Here is a 21,514-nt window from a genome sequence, read left to right as displayed (position 1 = left end):
TGGGTGATATATTATGCTTCCCCTGTATCCCCAACACCTGATTGCATAACCGGAAAGTTTCGGGAGTTTATAAGTGGGAATTCAAGTATCTCCTAGGATATCTTTCCAACAGACACATGATATGATATGGGATCTATCATATGTTTGTTTCCGGCTTATTCTGCAAGCCAATCCTTTGTTTTGTTTTGGTTTGTGGTATTCGAGTTGCTTCAGTGTCAAGTGTTGATTCCATACCTTCCCTAAGCATATTTCTATGTGGATGCTAATCCTTCTTGATCATCAAGGTTGTCTTTTCAATTCTTTCCAACCGGTGTGTTTTCTCTTCAATTGGATCTGATCATTTAAACATCCGCAAGTTCAATTCTAAGTTCTCTCAACGGTGTTCGTTTCATCCGCCCCAAGTTGTCTTTGTTTTCCCGCCCACCCACCCTTTTTCTTCAAGGACTCGGATTTTCTTAATCAAGTATTTATTTTATGTATGTGAAGTCTCTCCATTCTTTTCCGTCAATGTTCTTATCCGGTGATTCTTATGAAGATACTAACAGAGCTTCAAGTTCATCATTCTCCGTTCTCTTCCTTCTCCGTTGGATTCAAGTTAAGCTTTGTCGATCATATCCTTTCCTCGGTTCAAATGCTTTCTCATGTCGGCGCACCTCTTTATCATTCACTTCTCGCTATTCATTTGTTCCGGAGTGCTGAAGATATCTCGAAGATTCGTGTTTCCACTCTGCTTTCATTCGAGCTCTTTCGAGGTTATTATCTCATTCATGCCATTTAAATCCACCGGCGCAATCTCTCTTTTAAATCGTTCGAAGGTGCTTCTTTTGAGTGGGCCCTAACCCACAGGTCTTTTCCCAGGATCTTACCTGACTCTTCTAATTTTCTGGAGCTACTCTCAAATTCTTTTCCAACTTTGACGTAAGAATGAATTATCATCAGTCATATGTCTTTCTCCAAGATCTTTCATATTCTTTTCATCGTTTGGTTCAACCATTCTAATTTTCATCCCGGAGAATCTCAACAATTCATGGTGGTGTTTCTCAACATCATTCTCAACACTTGAAGACCGAAGAAGAGTTTCTCTCAAATCTTGGTCCGTTCTTTCGAAGATGCGTAGTTCAAGCTTGATGCCATCCTCTCATAATTGTTTTTGATTGTGAGAATTCTTTTCACCTATCCGGAGCAAATTCAAGATTCTTTTCAGTTTTATTCTCCGAAGGCCATCATTTCGGGTTTATTCATCCTCAGCTTTCAGCTATTGTTCTCCAAATCTTACTGGTGCATCATTCAAATATTCGCTAATCAGCTCGGGATCTCTTCGTTCTCTTGCATCTTGATTCACTCAAGTATCTTCGTTCATTTTCAACCCTTACGGTGGTTCGTTCAAGAATTCTCTTCCGTTATTATTGTATCAATTCATTCTTTCTTTCTTCCCAATCCCACCGGTGGTTCGTGAAGACCTTCCCAAGTTTGCGCAATATCTATCTTAAATCTTTTCTACGAGAATAAGTAGTATGCCAAATCCATTCTTGTCATCAATCTAAATTGATGAAGAACAAGCATAATGTAATTCTTATTCTTGTTTCACCCAAGTGATTAATTCCTTATTCCGGAGGCTCATCAAATTCTCGGTTTCAATTGTTTCATCTTTTCTTTTCCCAGAGTTCCAAGCTCTCTCAATTACATCATCATGAAGATCCATCTAAATCATTACAAGGCTTCACCTTGTGTTTTCAACTTCTCTTTCTTTTTATCATCCTTTTATTACCGGAGTTCTTCATGGAGGCTCTACATGGTGGTTCATCAAGGATTCTTTTCATTCTTCAATTGTTCTTCTAGATTTCTCTCGAAGTTACGATCCGCCAAGTTTTACTCTAAAATTAACATGGTGTTCAACACATGTCTTGTTTTGAGGAGTTCAAGTATTCTTCATCTTGCATTTCAAAGTTCAATCCCTTCTCCCTTATCTTTTGAGGTGGTGTTATGTCATTCTTGACTATTTCACTTCGTGTTTCATGATTCACAAGTTGTCCGGAATGACATATTGTAAACCCATCATTTTTCAATTCGTTCATGAGATCCTTTGCAACCCATCAATCTCTTCATTGGAATTATCTTGGGTTATATTTCACCTAAAGTTTTCCCTAAGGATTTTTTTCCATTTATGGGGCTTATAAATGACTCAAGTTCTTCATTGATCCTCCCGGTGAAATAAGTTTCTCGTCTCCTTGTTCATATCAATCCAATCTATTGTTTTCGTTAGTGGCAGAATTTCACCTCAAGATTTCGAGATGTTTTCCATAAGCCCAAAACAAGCTTACTCTTTTCGTTGTTGGTTTTCCAACAACTCCGTTCAACCTTTTCTTTGTAAGCATGCTCTTTCAGTTTTATTTGCGAGAGTTGTCATTCATCTTCTCCGTTCTTTTTCTTTCCAACCATCTAGTTTTTCATTCATTCATTCCGGAGGCATGGTGACGTTGCTCTCTTTGTCACATCATCTCGTTTTGCCAAGATCATGTTCTTTCCTTTTTCTTATCCATTCAACCAGAGTGTCATGCCCTCTTTTCAATTTCTTCCCATTCTGTCAAGTTTTGCCTCCCTTCTCAACCGGAGTGCTCTCTGAAATCTTTCTTATCCATTGTGCCATTCTTTCAATAGTTCTAGAGGCAGTGTGTTGTTCATTTCATCAAGTATCCTCTCATCTTGTCAAGCTCATATTCCTCACCTTCCTTTTCCAGTCGGAGTGTTGTCGTAATTGGTCTTTATCATTCCTTGTACATCTCGTTTCAACCGGAGTGCTTGCATCTACTTCCTGTCCATTGCAACCCTTGTCTTATGTCTTTCAACCTACAAGGTTCTAGTAATGTTCCTTGTTCCTCTTTTCTAACGGAGCGTTTCAACCTTGTTCATCTTCGTTGTATTCTCTCTTTCAATTTGTTCAACCTCTCAAGGTTCTTTGTTTTCACTCGTTTGTCAAAGAAGCAACTTTGTTTTACCTCTTCATCTCCCGTTTTCTCTCTGGTGCCATCCTAGATCTCGGGACAAGATCCTCTTGTAGTGATGGAGTGTTGTAACGCCCCAAGACCGGAGCTTCAGACGCCTTCCATGTTTTTCGAGTTTCGCCATGTGAGTTGTTGGTTTGTTGCATTCATCATTATATCATGTGCATTGCATCATGTCATCATGCCATCATCCCCATTTCACTTGTTATGCCATGTGTTGCATTGTACCCCTTGTTTCCTCTCTCAACCTATCAATGCACTATCACCTCCTCCACTCTTCTTCTTTCTTTCTTTTTTTGGCAAGTGACGTTTTTATTCCTCCATAAATGTTCAATATTTTTCCTATCTATTTTAGACCATGTCCTCAACCCCTCTACTCTACCTCGCCTCCGTGCTGCCGTCCTCCATGGCCGCTGTCGGCCAAGCTCAAAGGTCCGCCTCTCCTCCTGCTGCTGCTCAGCTCCCTCCGACGCCTTGCCTTGCCTCCTGCCTCCCGCGTGCCCCACTGGATGCGTGTCTGCCCACGTCCAGCGCCTCCCGCTCGTTCGGCCATGGCCTCCTCGACCACGACCCTCTCCATGTGCCGCCGAGGTCTCGCCTCCTCCCTGTGGTATCACGCACCCGAAGTCCAAGGCCTCTCCAGCCTCCAGAAGTTCTGCTTCCCTTGCTCCATGCCAAGTCTGACGCCGAACCCACTTCGTCTTGCTGCTGCTTCGCCTTTCGACCTCCTGTTGCTGTAGGACCCTCCTCATCATGCACCGTCGCGGTTTGGTTTCTTCTCTCTCAAGGTCAAAGGACGCTAGGTACCAAGACGTCGAAGACCCGGCAAGTTCATCTACGGGCATGTACGGATATCTTCACCAAAGACCTGTGTAAGCTTACACAACGAACCTTGGAGTTACACGAGAGACTAAGTACTCCGATGACATGTGTACCATTACGCCCGAAGACCTTGGATGCACCAAGTTCCACTACCGCCGACTAGTACGACTACCGTTGCAAAAACGAGACCGTCAAGACCAGACCGACAAGTACCCCAAGAACGTCGGTACCTCTACCGTCGACGTGCTTTTCGGTAAGTCCCTCTATGAAAACGTGTCCCACTACCACCGCCCGAACGTCTACGAAACATGTACCACGACCATCGCGGAAGACCCCATTGTGGCACCCCGGCTCAGAGAAAACCGGAACGCCCCGTATTCTAGCCCAGAGATCGAGGAGAAGTCTTCTGGAATACGGCACTGCTTAGCATAGAACAAACCAGCTTTCTATTATTATACGAATATGATTACATGGTCTCCGATATTACAATGAATAACATCAGCATGGCGACACTACGCCATCCTCAGTTGCTCTATGCAAGTAGCAGAACAACTCGAAGCAACGGAATAACTCTAGCAGCGGAAAAACTACTGGCATGGAACAACGAACGGCGATGATGATGGACTCCAATCCGTAGGGACTCTGGCTGGAACGCTTACCCTAGCTCGCGAACACAGGAACAGCACCAATCAAGCAAGCAATCCAGGCACGACCTGCAAGCTGGCAAGACACACCAGGTCAGTACATTGAATGTACTTGCAAGCTCACAATTAACCAGAAGCATTCAAGACAAACAACAGCATGGTAATTACAGGTTAAACAGGAATTAACATGAGATCCTCATAACAACATGACATGACCAACATGATATCCACAGTAATACTCCAAAGTAATACCAGATACCATCATAAAAATAGTCATAATAGCCACTAAGAATCCAAAGGCAACATGAACATGATACAGCTAGAACAATATAAACATAGCATGAACATATAAATCTGACGATACTGGCATGCAACATGATGACACTATATGCACCAATTATTCTGCTCGGGTTTTCTCGCAATCATCACACGCATCACTTACCCACCTCGGACATTACACGATCATCTCAGGATCAAATCAAGCTTGGTATAAACAATATCGTAGTAATCATTAAATGACCACAAGGAGCTTGATCTTTACCCATGATTCTCGCACAACATCACGAATATCCAACAACTCGGTATCCTCGATACCACGGTGATCATTCCGGTGATCACAACCAAAGTAACTCATGATCCTTACAGCGATCATTACCAAAGTAACTCGTGATCCTTACGGCCATCACCACCAAAGTAACGCGTTATCCTTACGGCGATCACCACCAACTTATCTCATCACCGAACCTGGGCTGTCATTAATCAAGTTATTATTAATACTGTTGACTCATGGTGGGACCGACATGAACTGGGCCATTATCTGCGGGCGCGGCTATCGATAGGTTTAATATACACTCTACAGAGGTAGCACACTGTACCCACACCACGGAACCCATGGCCTCGCACTCCCATTCGGGTGGACCAACGGCGTTCCGACAAAACTGATCTACTATCGTGACACTCTCCCGGCCACACCGACCCACTCCCAACTGGGCTAGTCCTGGGTGGCCCCGTGTCTACCAAAGACACCCCGACCACCGTCGTGGTCAAAACTCTCCCACTCGGGGACACTCCCACTCGGGGATCGGATCCATAAAAATAAAAACAACGGGCACACAAGGTTATGTCCGCCAACCTGATCAGGGTAAGCACGCCCATAACCTTCCCTCGTGGGAGGCACCGGCGAGATGCACGACAATAGACACAGTTAGGACCTTACCCATACGGTAAGTGATACGGGGTTGCCCGATCTTCACGGAGGATCTGCTCTATGTTGCGAATCAACGCCACCTGAAGGGTACGAAGGAAACCCTCAATCCCAACCAACAACAATGTCGAGTAAAGGATAACTAGTGCAACCTGACGAGACCGAAGCTAACTATTGCAAATGCAACAACCAGCGACAAGTATTCGCCCAACCACACTCTTAGTTCCAATCCACGCAACCACGCACGAAGTTGGAAGCACGAACTGGTCGCCGCCTCAACGGCTGCTGTTGTCAAATCACAAAGTGAGTTTACCCTCTCACAAGGCAAGATTACAAGAGCTAAGGAGGAAGTGAACTCTCAAACAATATTCTGGTTGCACTTAGCTAACCTATGTTGAAATCAAACTGCCAAAGAGTTGTGGCTGAAGTGGGGGAAGGGGTATTTATACTAGGAACAGCCCTCCTAGTTTAGGTGTGAAACCAGGCCAAAAGAGGGGCTCAAATTCGTGCTAACCAGCTGGTCAAGGGAGCAAACTCATGGAGCCTCGCGCAGCAATTAATGCCCTAGACAGCTTGCATTGGAACTCTCATATTCTTTGACTCAGGACTCCAAATGATGCACCGTTTGATTTTCCTGAAAGTAGACTTCATATGCTCTCCATTTTGTACTCCCACACATTCTGGATGCTCATATATTTGTGTTGCATGATTCAGCAAGTTCTGGGACGAATTCTGGAACTTCACATGCAACAATAGAGTGTTGAGATGGCTTGATATTCTTCCTTGCGGTGTAACTAGTCGTCCTTGTCACCAAAACAAGGCTTTCTTCAGAGTTGAAACTTGTTCTCTTCAAACTTGTTGTATGGGCTCCAAAACTTGTTTCTTCATGTGCTGAATGCTGTTGGTTGTCCTCAACATTGTACCTAAGTAAAATCAACACACGAGATTTAGCTAGTATATAGTTCTCATGGTCATTTAAATTATGATAAGCTAAGAGTGCGTTCACCTCTTGTGCTATTTGTTGGGCACGGCTCCTTGTCATGGGACCCAAATAGATCTTCTTTGTAGAAGCTTCACTTGATGGCTGAGATTTATCATTAGGAGAAGATGATAAACGAGGTGAACCTGGGATGTCCTCATCATCCTCCCCCTCTTCAAAAGGAGTCGTCCTTGACTCTTGACCCTCTTGATCCAAGCATGGAGACAAATGAGCAACGTTGAATGTTGGACTCACATCATAGTCTTCAGGAAGCTCGATCTTGTAAGCATTGTCATTGATCTTGGCCAAGACATTGAATGGTCCATCTCCACGAGGCATTAGCTTGGATTTGCGCTTCTCTAGGAACCGATCTTTGCGCAAATGTATCCAAACCAGATCTCCGGGCTCAAAAGTCACCTTCTTGCGATTTTTGTTTGCCTTAGCAGCATAGTACTTGGAATTCCTTTCTATCTCTTCTCTGGTCTTCTCATGAATCTTCTTCACATATGCAGCACGCTTTGAAGCCTCCATGTTACATCTCTCTTGCAATGGAAGTGGTAGCAATTCAATTGGTGCAAGTGGTTTGAATCCATATACCACCTCAGACGGGCACATGTTTGTGGTAGAGTGAACTGCCCGATTGTAAGCAAACTCCACGTGCGGCAAACACTCTTCCCATTCCTTCAAATTCTTCTTGATCATTGTACGCAGCAAGGTTGAGAGTGTGCGGTTCACTACCTCTGTTTGCCCATCAGTTTGGGGGTGACACGTTGTTGAAAACAGCAGCTTGGTTCCTAATTTTGCCCACAATGTTTTCTAAAAGTAGCTCATGAACTTCACATCTCGATCTGAAACAATAGTCCTTGGCATTCCATGCAAGCGAACAATTTCCTTGAAAAACAAATCAGCAACATGTGAAGCATCGTCGTTCTTGTGGCACGGAATGAAGTGTGCCATTTTTTAGAACCTATCAACCACAACAAAAATTGAATCCCTCCCCCTCTTAGTCCTAGGCAGTCCTAAAATAAAATCCATGCTAATATCTCCCCAAGGAGCATTTGGAACAGGTAGGGGAGTATATAAACCATGGGGGTTTAGTTTAGACTTAGCTTTGTGGCATATGATGCATCGCTGCACAAATCTCTCAACGTCCTTCCTCATCTTTGGCCAATAAAAGTGATCGGCCAATAGCTCATAAGTCTTCTCATGACCAAAGTGTCCCATTAATCCTCCTGCATGTGATTCCTGCAACAACAAAGGCCTAATCTGGAACACACAACTTGTTAACCCTAAAAAGGAACCCATCATGCACATGGTATTTATCCCAACCTTTCCCATCTTTACATTTTGCATATGGTTCTGAAAATATATGATCAGTGCAATACAGTTCTTTTAAGCTCTGAAGTCCTGGTACCTTCACTTCTAATTGTGTCAAAAGAACATGCCTATGGGACAAAGCATCAGCAACCATGTTTTACTTTCCTTTCTTATACTTCACAACATATGGGAAAGTTTTAATGAATTCTACCCATTTAGCATGCCTACGATTCAGTTTAGCTTGGCCTTTCAAATATTTCAAGGCCTGTGATCAGAATGTACAATAAACTCTTTAGGCCATAAGTAGTGTTGCCAAGTTTCAAGCACTCTAACCAAGGCATGCAACTCTTTATCATAAACAGAATAATTCGGTTGTGCGCCACTCAGCTTCTCACTAAAATATGCTATTGGTTTTTGTTCTTGCATTAACACACCTCCAATACCTATTCCACTAGCATCACATGTTATCTCAAAAGTTTTAGTGAAATCAGGTAGAATCAGCAAAGGTTCTTCAGTTAATTGTTTCTTAAGATCAAGAAAGGCTTCTTCTTGTGGTGCACCCCATTTAAAGGGAATTCCTTTCTTTGTCAATTCATTCAAAGGTGCAGCAATTGTACTAAAATCTTTCACAAACCTCCTGTAGAAACCAGCAAGGCCATGAAAACTTCTCACCTGGATTACATTCATTGGAGTTGGCCAATTCTTGATTGCTTCCACCTTAGATTCATCCACTTCAATTCCCTATCCTGAAACGACATAGCCAAGAAAAACAACCTTGTTTGTGCAAAAGGAGCACATCTCAACGTTAGCATATAGTTTTTCCGTCCTTAGCACATTCAGCACTTGTTTTAGATGTTCAATATGTTCCTCAATGGATCTACTATAGATTAGGATGTCATCAAAGTACACAACAACAAATTTGCCAATGTAAGCTCTCAAAACATGGTTCATCAATCTCATGAATGTACTTGGTGCATTAGTTACTCCAAAAGGCATGACTAACCACTCATACAACCCAAATTTTGTTTCGAAAGCAGTTTTCCATTCATCTTCTTTCATCCTAATCTGATGGTATCCACTCCTCAAATCAATTTCAGAGAAAATAGTAGAGCCACTCAATTCATCAAGCATATCATCTAACCTAGGAATAGGATGACGATACCTAATAGTTATAACATTGATAGGCCTACAATCCATTACCAATCGCCACGTGTCATCTTTCTTGGGTACCAAAATCATAGGTACAGCACAAGGACTTAAGCTTTCATGCACATAACCTTTATGTAAAAGTTCTTGTACCTGCCTTTGTATCTCCTTTGTTTCTTCAGGATTGGTGCGGTAGGGAGGTCGATTCGGAAGTGATGCTCCTGGAATGAGGTCAATCTGATGTTCTATGCCATGCAAGGGAGGTAGACCAGCGGGTACTTCCTCCGGAAAAACATCCTTGAATTCCTGCAAGACATCACAAACAGCACTAGGGAGACATGTTAAGTCGTTAGCTGAAAGCAAAGTATCTTTGTACACAAGTACAACAACCACTTGATTTGGGTTGAGCCTCACATCTCTCAGTTCTGATTTGGTGGCTAACATTACTAAGTTCTCTCCCTCTCTTTTATTCTTCTCTCTCAGATTTGGCTTGTGGCGCTCACTTGCCGATTTGTGGATCTCTCTCTCTCTCACTCTTTTTCTCTCCCTCTTTCTTACTCACTATTTTTACTTCGGAAACTTTCTGCAAGTGCTCAGCCATGATTTGTTGGGGTGTCATGGGTCTAAGCACCAAGTCATTTCCTCTCCACTTGATGGTGTATTGATTGGTCCTGCCACAATGTTGAGCTGAATGATCATATTGCCACGGTCTGTCCAACAGCAAGTCACACACCTTCATTGGCACCACATCACACTCAAGGGTGTCATTATAATCTCCAATCTTGAATTGCACATGTACCATGTGTGTGATCTTCATCTCTCCACATTCACTCAACCATTGTATATGATATGGATGAGGGTGTTGTAGCAGATTCAGCCAAGCTTATCACACATTTCTTTGCTTGCAAGATTGTGACAACTCCCACCATCAACAATTACCTTGCATACCTTGTCTTGCACTTTGGCTCTTGTTTGAAACAGATTGTGTCGTTGTCCATTCTCAGGTTCTTTGATGTGCACACTCAAAACTTTAGTGACAACAAGAGAGGCACCTTGCTCATAATCACAATAGGTTTGCTCATCACCATTTGAACCATCACCATCCTCAGTTTCTTCTTCAGGTTCACTACAAGACTCATATTCTCCATTCTCGGTGATCAGCATGGTACGCTTGTTGGGACAATCCTTCTTCATGTGGCCATGTCCCTTACATGTAAACCACTCTATCTCACTAGTTTTCCCCGTGGAGCTGCAAATTTGCTCTTCTCCTTAGAATTTGATGCATCATTTCTGCTCATGGCTGCATGTGCATGGGGCTGATTTCCACCACCAGAACTAGTCATAATACTTCGACCAACATTGAATTGAGGTACAAACTTACTCCCACTTGATGTAGCTCGAGCTGTGAAGGATGTAGTTCTATTTTGCTTCGAGTCTTCTTGCAATTGTCGTTCAGCCTTAGAAGCAAGATGTACCAGCTCTACCACATTACGATATGGCTGCAAATCAACCACTCGTTTAACATTAGGATTCAGCCCATAGAGGAACCTTGCCATGGACTGCTCCTCATCTTCACGTATGTTGGCTCTTATCATTGCCTTCTCCATCTCCTTATGATACTCCTCAACTGATAACTTTCCTTACCTCAAATTCTAGAGCTTATCAAAGATGTCACATCTATAATGCCTTGGGACAAATCTTGCCCTCATCTCTCTTTTCATTTCTGTCCATGTAGCAACAGCAGGGTCTCCTTCTTCTTCTCGCTGAATCTGAACTTGCTCCCACCGAATTAGAGCATAGTCTTCAAACTCAAGTGAGGCCATTGCTAATTTCTTCTCTTCTGAGTAGTTGTGCATGCGGAAAATCTTGTCAACCTTCAATTCCCATGTGAGATAACTTTCTGGATCAGATCCACCATCAAACTTGGGCATGGTAAATTTTAGCTTTCCAAACATCTCCTCCTCCTCCTGTAGTCCACGACCATAGTTTCTACGATGATGAAATCTGTCATTCTGGTGCATGTCATCTTCATCTTCATCAAACTCATCTCCACTACCTTCATGGTGCAGATTTGCTCTTCGGTGGCCTCCTCTAAGACCACGACCAGTAGCAGCTTCATGACGACCACGTCCATTACCATGATCATTTCCACGTCCAGGACCGGGAGGTCTCATGGCATGGGGAGCAGGAGCACGGTTTCTTCTAGCTTGTGCATTGGAGGCAGCACCTTCCCCATCAGTTACATTTTGTTCTTCACCATGGACACTTGCATCTTCTCGGTTCTGACGAAGCTCTCGCACAATATCAGCAACAATACCAGTCCTCATGGCTGCCATGTTCTGAGTGAGTTTCTCATCAACATTACCCATAATTTACTGCAAATCTCTCGACAACTTGTCTTGCTTCTCTTCAATTGGGTCAAGGCTGTTTCTGAACTCTCGGCGTAGATGATCACGTAATGCGTTGAAGTGAAACCGTGTGACAGGCTGATTAAGATTCCCATTTCCTTCAACATCATACTTGTTTTCTTCACCTGCCATGGTTAGTTCTCCAAAAGCCCTATAGTACTAGAAGCATATATGTGGATAACAACTCAAGCTCACCTCACTTACCAACCGAAGCTCATGTAACTTCCAAGTGAGAGCAGAATCATGCTCAACTGTGGTGTCGGTGGTTGGTATACAAAGAGTGATAATCAAGCGAATACAAGTCTAGGGTTGCACATGCGGGGCTGTTTGGTGGAGTTTGGGTGGGGTATATATGTAGCAAATGATGCACTAATCTGCAATCTAGATATTGTTGAACCAAGTAATCATCCACACAAGATTCTAATGCATTTAGTTGCTGAATGAGATATACGTGAGGTACATGCAACTCTCGCCAAGGAATCAAATTTGCTGCAAGCAAGGATTGAAGACTTTGCACACTTGACACGTTTCAGCTCACAACACAAACAGGGATTTCTCAAGATACAAGTGAAGAACAGTCCCAAGTTTTCTCTCTTTTGCTTCTTGCACACACTTTCTTTCTTTGGGCAGATCTCTTTTTTTGCCTCTTTTTTTTGCTCTTTTTTTGACAAACTTTCAACAAGGGACTTGGATCTGAACACACACTTTTGGGGGAATCGCGAAAATCACAATAAATGAAGTCAACCAACAAGAACATGCAGCTAAAACTTTGGCAGCAAACACACACGAACTGATCTGATTTTACTGCGTGGAAAACACGATGGGAATCAGATCTAACAAGGATGAATGGAGAGCACACATTGTGGGCTTTTCAAAATGCACAAAAACACTCAAAACGGACTCCGGATGACAAAGATATGCATGATTTGGTGGAGGATGCAGATCTGAAATTTGTGCACAAAAATAAACACAAACACACAAGATTGGATAGGGGGAAGCTCAGCAACTAAAAACAAAGATCTAGTGGACAAGAACTTGATAAAACTCACCAAATAACAGATTAAAGGCTGCAAAGGGCTAGGTAAAGGGATTTTTTGTGGGGCTATTTTCTGGACTTTTAGGATGAACAAGAACATGAACTAAACTAGCGATACAAGATCCTACCGTGTCAACCGAAGCTCTGATACCAAGATGATATGGGGTTGCCGAATCTTCACGGAGGATCTGCTCTATGTTGCGAATCAACGCCACCTGAAGGGTACGAAGGAAACCCTCGATCCCAACCAACAACGATGTCGGGTAAAGGATGACTAGTGCAACCTGATGAGACCGAAGCTAACTATTGCAAATGCAACAACCAGCGACAAGTATTCGCCCAACCACACTCTTAGTTCCAATCCACGCAACCACGCACGAAGTTGGAAGCATGAACTGGTCGCCGCCTCAACGGCTGCTGTTGTAAAATCACAAAGTGAGTTTACCCTCTCGTAAGGCAAGATTACAAGAGCTAAGGAGGAAGTGAACTCTCAAACAATATTCTAGTTGCACTTAGCTAACCTATGCTGAAATCAAATTGCCAAAGAGTTGTGGCTGAAGTGGGGGAAGGGGTATTTATACTAGGAACAGCCCTCCTAGTTTAGGTGTGAAACCAGGCCAAAAGAGGGGCTCAAATTCATGCTAACCAGCTGGTCAAGGGAGCAAACTCATATTCTTTGACTCAGGACTCCAAATGATGCACCGTTTGATTTTCCTGAAAGTAGACTTCATATGCTCTCCATTTTGTACTCCCACACATGTTGGATACTCATATATTTGCGTTGCATGATTCAGCAAGTTCTGGGACGAATTATGGAACTGCACATGCAACAATAGAGTGTTGAGATGGCTTGATATTCTTCCTCGCGGTGTGACTAGTCGTCCTTGTCACCAAAATAAGGCTTTCTTCAGAGTTGAAACTTGTTCTCTTCAAACTTGTTGTATGGGCTCCAAAACTTGTTTCTTCATGTTCTGAATGTTGTTGGTTGTCCTCAACATTGTACCTAAGTAAAATCAGCACACGAGATTTAGGCAGTATAAAGTTCTCATGGTCATTTTAATTATGATAAGCTAGGAGCGCGTTCACCTCTTGTGCTATTTGTTGGGCACGGCTCCTTGTCATGGGACCCAAATAGATCTTCTTTGTAGAAGCTTCACTTGATGGCTGAGATTTATCATCAGGAGAAGATGATAAACGAGGTGAACCTGGGATGTCCTCATCAGTAAGTGTGGTTGCACTGGTCAGTTTCGATATGGTGGCACCATGACTCAGCCAACAGTTGTTCAAGTTCAATTAAATTCGGTTAAACTTGAATGCAAAATGCTGAGCCATGATAAAATAACATGATGCAATGACAATGCATGAGCATAATATCAACAGAAGCACGGGATGCAACATAACTGTCCATCATATTAACTATGAAATAATCTCCAACTGAACATGGAATAATGACGAGCATAAATATTACAAATGCAACACTACTCATGGTATAACATAACATGACCACTAACATCAACCATAAATAACATGCAAGAACTTATCAATAACATCACCGAGTAACACTTAACCAACTAACAGCAACGGAACAATGCCTATTAACAGTACTCAGTAACCGATGTTAGTCATGCACCGAAGAGCATGACCAACCCAACATGTAGTACTATCAAGCATGGCAATATGAAAGTAATACTAGCAATTAGCAGGGCATGATAACCAGGTGCATAACAACATAGCAAACAAGTAAGCACAATCCCAGAAGCATTTTCGAAACAATGATAACCATATTTTAAACAAGCAATCATTTAATAAATATTCAAGTTGAAAACCATGGATACTGCACGACTATCATGCAAGTGGGTATTGTGGCTTGCCTGGGGGTGAAGAAGGCACCGGGAAGAAATGCGGTGAAGCAGCGGAAAGATTTGCCGGAAACAGTTCTCTCTCGGAGGGGCTGTTTACGTGCAAGGGCAAAAAGGTCATTTTCACAGTGTCAACCAAAGTGAAAATGAAACCAACAGAACGGGCTCGACGAGATGAAGAAATGGGCTTTGGAATCACCTCATTTGGAGTTGTGGTTAAAAAGATATGAAGGGTTGAAGTTCAGGGACTTTTTTGCAAAAATATCATCACAAACAAGTCCCTGAGTGGATAAGGCAGAAGCGCAAAGTTAGAAATACGCTTTCTGACTAAGAAAACGTAGTCTGGGTTGAAACAGAGAGGAATACGCTTTCAGAATAATGAAAACGTACTCTGAGTTAAAGGACAGGGAAAATGCGCTTTCGATTTTGTGAAAGCGTATTTCACGAAATGCGTGGCCACTTATCCACGTCAGCGGGTCAACCCCTCATGCGGCTGACGGGTGGGCCGGGGCGACACGGGGCCCTCCTGGCAGGTTCTTCGTCTTAAACCTCCCCTGATCCCGCGCGGTAGACAGCGGTGCCGGCCCCGACGGTGATAGCCGACGACTCCGGTCACTGTTCGGGCCATGCCACCAACCGGCGTGATCAGCAGGCCGAGCCGAGCCACCTTGGACCATCCAGACATCCGGAGGAGGTCGGCGTTGAGGACAGCCGCGGCTGCAGCGGACGGGGCTTCGACCGGAAGTTGAGGACGAGGTCATGGCGACTCCGGCAATGAACGGAGAGTCGAGGGAGAGGCTCTGGTGGTTGGGTGATCTACTAGAGGTGGTGGAAGAGAGAACGGGGCTCGGGGGCACCAGAATCGGAGTGAGCAGAGGCGGCAGTCATGGTGGCGATGGTGGGCACAGAGAGCTTTAGAAGCTCGGACGAGTGGATGGGGAAGGGAGTTGAGTGCGGGGAGGCTAGTGGTGTGCTCGAACGGCTCAGGGAAGGCCTATTTATAGGCGGGGCGAGGGCTTGCCACACTGGCTTTGCCGCGGACGCGTGTGCTTGCGCATAAGCTCGGGGAAGGCTACGGCGAAGGCAACGGACGAGCCGCAGAGGTCACGGAGACGAGCGGAGCTCGAGGACAAGAGGGGAAATGGCCACGGCACCATAAATGCTTCGGTCGGCCACAGTGCGTCCGTGGGCGCGCGGCGACGAGAGCTGACGGAGGGGCTGACGGAGGGGGGAAGGGCTCCAGGAGAACGGCGACAACGTGGGCTAGCTACTGGACATGCCCGTGCTCGCTGAGACGCCGAGCAGAGAAGGGGCCCGAGCAAGAGGCCATTCTGGGCGCGGCCATTGCACGCCAAAATGGTGGTCACCGCGTGCACTGGTGCTCACAGTTCTTCCTAGGGAGGTTGCAACTGCGGTGGTAGATTGGTTAAAAGTGACAGGAACTTTGGAAAATCATAATTAAATAATTACTAGGCAAATGAGGTTGCACTTTGGCAGGTGGCAATGATATGGACATGAAAAGGTGTCCAAGGAGTTTGAGGTCAATTGGGAAAAGATAAATGGCACTTGCTTCACATGCTGCCATTTTGGGAAGAATAGGAAATGAATTATTTGAGCATGATGATCAACATGACAAATGAAATATTTTGCCATATTTGAGAAAGATATGACCCAGACAATTTATGATAATTATTGAGGAATTTTAGGAGTGATGGAAATAAAGGTTGCTTCACAACCTAGGGCAAATTGGGTTATTCCTTCAATAGAAAAGGAATATTCCCAATAAAAAGAATATTGGGATTTGGGCTAGGATGAAAATGACAGGGTCTAGGGAAGGATTTGGGAATGACAAGCCACTCTGGAAGCAAAGAAGAGGGCATCTTCTTCAGTTTCCAGACCACAAAGCCACGAAAAAAGAAAACTCAAGCAAAAACCTTGGAAAAAAAGAAAAAGAAAGGGCCAAAAATCAGGTTGTCACAAACCTTACCCCCTTAAAGAAATCTCGTCCTCGAGATTTGGTTACTCAGGGAACAAGTTTGAAGATACTGACTTAAGGAAACTGTTTCCAACTCGGGTATCCTTTTTCTTATTTTTGTTCCCACTAAATTTTTATCTGACTATCCCTGGGGTGGTTTGCTTTAATATATCCATATTATGACAGATCTTACCTTGCTTGTTCATGCTTATACAGACTCCGGTTTCTTTTTAGATCTACTGACTTAACTGACTGTGATGGATTCTCACGACTGAAATATATGTCGGGCTCACAAATCCAAGAGTGATTTCTGCTGGGTGTGTCATCTGGCACTGACAATCTTTCATGAAGTGGTGATCAGATTTTCCTAGTGGACACCCAAGCTCTAACTCCTTGCATTGGGTTTCTCCCCTAAATGCAGGTCCTTCGTGTTCCAAACAGTGAATTGGGTCATAACCGCTTTCCTGACAGATTCTAGCTTATCGCTGAAGTTTCGGAATCATCTTAACTAGTTCCACTGTCTTGAGTATCGGATCCGTACCAAATATTTGATTGTTGCCTATCGTGGCTAGCATAATTATCTACAGACTTGACTGACGGCGGTTCTGCACCATGCGGGTCTTGCAACAATTTTCATACCCACATTACTGGTCTTGCTCCTTCATTATTGTTTTCTTGGTCTGGATCCTTGGTTGAAAGAGCTGGGTCATATTGCTTATTTGTATCACCATAGGTACTGTCGGTGCAATTTTTCGGCAATCGTAGCCTATCCTCATTTTTCTGACAAGGTACCCCATTTAATTGCAGGTTCAACACCCCTCAAGTTCTGACTGATTCTTGCTTCTGACCAAAATGTTGCAGATTTGATTCTTGGGATTTATTGCCATATGCTGTCAATTTACAGCGTACTACCTTGTACCAATGTATTACTGAGGAAGGTTGGCTGATTTGTGCTTGAAACTTTCATCGAACAGCTTGCTGAAGAAGACTGGGTATCGTGCTTTAGAAGCTTACCCCCTTAAAGACTTTACTAGGGAAAGACTCAGTACCTTATGCCGGAAGCTTTTCTGGTTGCCTACTGAAGAAAGCAAAGTACCTTGTATGGGAAACCATCCATGTATCGTACTGAGGAAGATAGATGAATCTTGCCTTGGAAGCTTTTCGGGTATTATGCGAGGGAACATTGGGTTGCTTATACCAGAAGCTTCTTATTGTGATATGCGGACCGATTTCCACATATATATAACCATCTTAATATTTTTGTTATCCTACTTTCTGAGTACATGCCATATTCTTGCTTGCTTCCAGGTACGTCGGGTTCCAAAATCATCCTCAATGAAAAATTAAACTTGTATCTGAGCCATACCTTTGATAATATTCTGCCAACCTTGCACACAATTTTATCTTCTTGTTGATTTGATCATTTCTGCTATGAGGAGTGAACACTGAGGGAGAGTTGACACTCAGTAGCATGATCAGATATTCCCCAATCTGAATGCAGTCGGCTGAGAACTCCATATTGTGGTGAGGAGTGCACGTTAATGCAAGCTTTATACTGACATTCCATCCAGGATTTTTTTTGTACTCAGACGAGCTATTTCCAATTTCACTGCAGTCTGCTGAAATTCCATTCTGTTTAGCTGAGTTTCCAAATATCTGCATTTTTTGCTGACTCTTTGGGTCCGGTGTCGGCTGACAAGCAAGTTTAATAGGGGGGAAATTTGTAACACCGAAGGCCCAAAGAAAGAAACAAAATAAACGACTAAAACAAAAGCACACAAGCATACTACTAATATAATTAATCAAACAATCATCACATATTACTGCTACTCACACAATAATATGCATGCACACCTAAGCACACAAATCTCGCAGAAACTCTGGTATTATGGTCTAATATGTTGTGGCGGTGTGCACGAAAATTATATCCATGTGTGGAAGGAGTTGGCGTAACCGAATCTACACCAAGCACTGGTTGAACAGTGGCTGGATGGATACACATGTGAGAACGGACTTGACGATCAAGTAACGAGACACAAAAGTCACGACCACCTCTTCATCAAGCATACGAAGGGAATCGTACCAGTCCAAAGAATGAAATGACATGGCAAGATAACAGTGGAAGATTGGGTTTATTGGTATTGCCCTTTTTTTGATAACCAAGATCAGTAAGGGTTGCCAAGGGAATGAGATGGAGGGCAATGGATGATGATGTGGTCGCATCACACCGAGGAGCAGGCATGCTAAGAAAGATGGTGCAGGCGGTGGACCGAAAACGATGCCACCTACACTCACAAGATTAACCGTTAGCGACAAAATAACAATCTATATGCATGCTATGCGTTAAACAAATGCAACAAACCAACTGGAGTCTACACTACCACTTTCTAACGTTCTCGCAGGCTAGGGCATCCTATAGCCAGACCTGCTTTGATACCAAGTGTTGTGGCACCCCGGCTCAGAGAAAACCGGAACGCCCAGTATTCCAGCCCAGAGATCGAGGAGAAGTCTTCTGGAATACGGCACTGCTTAGCATAGAACAAACCAGCTTTCTATTATTACACGAATATGATTACAAGGTCTCCGATATTACAATGAATAACATCGGCATGGCGACACTACGCCATCCTTCGTTGCTCTATGCAAGCAGGAGAACAACTCGAAGCAGCGGAATAACTCTAGCAGCGGAAAAACTACTAGCAGCGGAACAACGAATGACGATGATGATGGACTCCAATCCGCATTGACTCTGGCTGGAACGCTTATCCTAGCTCGCGAACACGGGAACACCACCAATCAAGCAAGCAATCCAGGCACGACCTGCAAGCTGGCATGACACGCCAGGTCAGTACATTGAATGTACTTGCAAGCTCACAATTAACCAGAAGCATTCAAGACAAACAACAGCATGGCAATTACAGGTTAAACAGGAATTAACATGAGATCCTCATAACAACATGACATGAGCAACATGATATCCACAATAATACTCCAAAGTAATACCAGATACCATCATAAAAATAGTCATAATAGCCACTAAGAATCCAAAGGCAACATGAACATGATACAGCTAGAACAATATAAACATAGCATGAACATATAAATCTGACGATACTAGCATGCAACATGATGACACTATATGCACCAATTATTCTGCTTGGGTTATCTCGCAATCATCACGCGCATCACTTACCCACCTCAGACATTACACGATCATCTCAGGATCAAATCAAGCTTGGTATAAACAATATCGTAGTAATCATTAAATGACCACAAGGAGCTTGATCTTTACCCATGATTCTCGCACAACATCACGAATATCCAACAACTCGATATCCTCGATACCACGGTGATCATTCCGGCGATCACAAGCAAAGTAACTCGTGATCCTTACGGCGATCATTACCAAAGTAACTCGTGATCCTTATGGCAATCACCACCAAAGTAACTCGTGATCCTTACGGCGATCACCACCAACTTATTTCATCACCGAACCGGGGTTGTCATTAATCAAGTTATTATTAATATTGTTGACTCACGGTGGGACCGACGTGAACTGGGCCCTTATCCACGGGCGCGGCTATTGATAGGTTTAATATACACTCTGCAGAGGTAGCACACTGTACCCACACCATGGAACCCATGGCCTCACACTCCCATTTGGGTGGACCAACGGCGTTCCGACAAAACTGATCTACTGCCGTGACACTCTCCCGGCCACTCCGACCCACTCCCAACTAGGCTAGTCCTGGGTGGGCCCGTGTCTACCAAAGACACCTCGACCACCATCGTGGTCAAAACTCTCCCACTCGGGGACTGGATCCATAAAAATAAAAACAACGGGCACACAAGGTTATGTCCGCCAACCTGATCAGGGTAAGCACGCCCATAACCTTCCCTCGTGGGAGGCACCGGCGAGATGCACGACAATAGACCCAGTTAGGACCTTACCCATACGGTAAGTGTGGTTGCACTGGTCAGTTTCGATATGGTGGCCCCATGACTCAGCCAACAGTTGTTCAAAGTTCAATTAAATCCGGTTAAACTTGAAAGCAAAATGCTGAGCCATGATAAAATAACATGGTGCAATGACAATGCATGAGCATAATATCAACATAAGCACGGGATGAAACATAACTGTCCATCATATCAACTATCAAATAATCTCCAACTAAACATGGCATAATGACTAGCATAAATATTACAAATGCAACACTACTCATGGTATAACATAACATGACCACTAACATCAACCATAAATAACATGCAAGAACTTATCAATAACATCACCGAGTAACACTTAACTAACTAACAGCAACGGAACAATGCCTATTAACAGTACTCGGTAACCGACGTTACTCACGCACCGAAGAGCATGACCAACCCAACATGTACTACTATCAAGCACGGCAATATGAAAGTAATACTAGCAACTAGCAGGGCATGATAACCAGGTGCATAACAACATAGCAAACAAGTAAGCACAATCCTAGAAGCATTTCCGAAACAACGATAACCATATTTTAAACAAGCAATCATTTAATAAATATTCAAGTTGAAAACCATGGCTACTGCATGACTATCATTCAAGTCGGTATTGTGGCTTGCCTGGGGTGATGAAGGCACCGGGAAGAAGTGCGGTGAAGCCATGGAAAGATTTGTCGGAAACAGTTCTCTCTCAGAGGGGCTGTTTACGTGCAAAGGAAAAAAGGTCATTTTCACAGTTTCAAACCAAAGTGAAAATGAAACTAACAGAACGGGCTCGACGAGACGAAGAAATGGGCTTTAGAATCACCTCATTTGGAGTTGTGGTTAAAATGATATGAAGGGTTGAAGTTCAGGGACTTTTCTGCAAAAATATCATCACAAACAAGTTCCTGAGTGGATAAGGCAGAAGCACAAAGTTAGAAATACGCTTTCTGACTAAGAAAACATAGTGTGGGCTGAAACAGAGAGGAATACGCTTTCAGAATAATGAAAACGTACTCTGAGTTAAAGGACAGGGAAAATGCGCTTTCGATTTTGTGAAAGCGTATTTCACGAAATGCGTGGCCACTTATCCACGTCAGCGCCCGGGTCAACCCCTCGTGTGGCTGACGGGTGGGCCGGGGCGACGTGGGGC

General features: G+C 43.7%; 1 pseudogene; it reads right to left on the bottom strand.

Moving 5' to 3' along the window:
- Positions 1 to 6,360: 6,360 nt before the first annotated feature.
- LOC147964891 (uncharacterized) lies at positions 6,361 to 10,308 on the bottom strand (annotated as a pseudogene).
- Positions 10,309 to 21,514: the final 11,206 nt, after the last annotated feature.

The sequence above is a fragment of the Triticum urartu genome, chromosome 6A (assembly GCF_056163025.1).
Source record: "Triticum urartu cultivar PI428250 chromosome 6A, HENAU_Tu73, whole genome shotgun sequence".
Lineage (NCBI taxonomy): Eukaryota > Viridiplantae > Streptophyta > Magnoliopsida > Poales > Poaceae > Triticum > Triticum urartu.
This window is presented reverse-complemented; position numbering and strand designations above follow the sequence as displayed.